This window comes from Anastrepha ludens, unplaced genomic scaffold (assembly GCF_028408465.1).
Source record: "Anastrepha ludens isolate Willacy unplaced genomic scaffold, idAnaLude1.1 ptg000118l, whole genome shotgun sequence".
Classification (NCBI taxonomy): domain Eukaryota; kingdom Metazoa; phylum Arthropoda; class Insecta; order Diptera; family Tephritidae; genus Anastrepha; species Anastrepha ludens.
In genome coordinates, this window is record NW_026530146.1 from 5,001 (window position 1) to 7,500 (window position 2,500).

The 2,500-nt window shown below is 24.0% G+C and overlaps 1 non-coding gene across 1 annotated transcript in view; it reads right to left on the bottom strand.

The window, feature by feature from the left end:
- Nucleotides 1–115, bottom strand: part of LOC128871487 (small subunit ribosomal RNA) — a 1,991-nt gene extending 1,876 nt beyond the window's left edge. Inside the window, exon 1 of the ribosomal RNA XR_008456021.1 lies at nt 1–115. This exon is cut by the window's left edge and continues 1,876 nt beyond it. This is a non-coding gene — a ribosomal RNA (small subunit ribosomal RNA).
- Nucleotides 116–2,500: the final 2,385 nt, after the last annotated feature.

Genomic DNA, 2,500 nt, shown 5'->3' on the forward strand with positions numbered 1-2,500 from the left:
ACCATAACTGATATAATGAGCCTTTTGCGGTTTCACTTTTAATTTGTTTGTACTTAGACATGCATGGCTTAATCTTTGAGACAAGCATATAACTACTGGCAGGATCAACCAGAATAATATATATATTTGTTTATATATTTTTCTTTGTTTTTCATATTTGAAAATTTCATAAATTACGGTGTATATAAAAAGTAAAGGGGAAAACGCACATACAATAGAACATAATTTTAATAACACAATTTATGTATCATCTCATCATCATCATCATTATTATTATTATTATTTATTAATAATGTGCTTTTATTTGTATAAAATATTTGTATTTTATTTGGTCTTCTTCTTTGTTGTGTTTTTCTTTCATTTTCTTTCGTTCAATGTGCGCTCCCGCCGACCCCTTTAGCTTTTCTTATCAGAATTCAAAAACCGTTTTTTATGAAAAAGAATTTTCGTTCTCTATATATATTTTGTATAAAAATATAAGAACGATATTTCTTCTTAATATTTGCCAATTTTCAAATGTATCATTTTTAATAACATTTTACTTTTTCTTCAAATGCATTTTTAATGTAATAATTTCATATATTACATAATTTTTCTCTCTGAATTGAAATTAATAATTCCATAATTCTATTTTTTAATCATAAATATATATGATTGAAAAAATTTCTCCTTTTTTCTTTTGTTTAAAATTTAGTTTTTCTTATAATTTTTATTTGTTTTGTTTTTTTTTTTTCTTCATCTGTTTAATTTCCTGTATGTATACAAGAAACAAACAGTTGAGGATAATTTCTATGTAATGCTAGTATAGAATATAAAATTTTGAATTCAAAAATTTATTTCTATTTAAACTAACTATAGAATACCAGGAATAAAATACAATGACACCAATATGCCAAGGTTACATTCCATAATATGTTAGTATAGAATATAAATTCTTCATATATGTATATATATTCGAAAATTGTTTCTATTTAAACTAACGTATGGAAAACCATGAATAAAATCACAAATACACCAATATGCCAAGGCAACAATCAATAGTTACATTCCATAATATGTTAGTATAGAATATAAATTCTTCATATATGTATATATATTCGAAAATTGTTTCTATTTAAACTAACGTATGGAAAACTATGAATAAAATCACAAATACACCAATATGCCAAGGTAACAATCAATAGTTACATTCCATAATATGTTAGTATAGAATATAAATTCTTCATATATGTATATATATTCGAAAATTGTTTCTATTTAAACTAACGTATGGAAAACTATGAATGAAATCTCACAATACACCAATATGCCAAGGTAACAATCAATAGTTACATTCCATAATATGTTAGTATAGAATATAAATTCTTCATATATGTATATATATTCGAAAATTGTTTCTATTTAAACTAACGTATGGAAAACTATGAATGAAATCTCACAATACACCAATATGCCAAGGTAACAATCAATAGTTACATTCCATAATATGTTAGTATAGAATATAAATTCTTCATATATGTATACATATTCGAAAATTGTTTCTATTTAAACTAACGTATGGAAAACTAGGAATAAATCCACAATATCACCAGTTTAACATAACTCAAATTCGTGTTTCATATAGTTATGATTCGATTTATATGCTTCAATATCATTGGTTAGTTAAATGTTGATATTTTCATATTATTCACATGCCTTCACCGTGAGTGTTTTTTGCCATGCACACCACACATTGTGAAAAATGTATGGGAAAAATTCAATTCAATACATTTCAGTTTGATTTCATATAATTCAATTACATTTTATATATTTCAATAATACCATCAACTTAACTAAATATATATTAAAATACTAAATTATATATATGATGATATTTTCCATATATTTGAAATGTCTTTATTATAATTTATTCAGTTTATCATATGAATGTATTGTGTTAAATTTTACTTTCATACATTTAATCGAATTTAGTTTCATATAAATTCGATTCGATTTTCTTTCATATATCTCACTTGCCTTCACCGTGAGTGTTTCTGACAATGTACACAACGCATTGTGAAAAATGTATGGGCAAAATTTTGTTAAATTTTACTTTCATACATTTAATCGAATATAGTTTCATATAAATTCGATTTGATTTTCTTTCATATATATCTCACTTGACTTCACCGTGAGTGTTTCTGACAATGTACACAACGTATTGTGAAAAATGTATGGGCAAAATTTAACTTAATACAATTCAATATATTTCAAATGTTTTTCTTATATATTTATTCAGTTTATCATATGAATGTATTGTGGTAAATTTTACTTTCATACATTTAATCGAATATAGTTTCATATAAATTCGATTTGATTTTCTTTCATATATATCTCACTTGCCTTCACCGTGAGTGTTTCTGACAATGTACACAACGCATTGTGAAAAATGTATGGTGAAAATCTAACTTAATAGAATTCAATATATTTCAAATGGCTTTATTATATATTTACTCAGTTT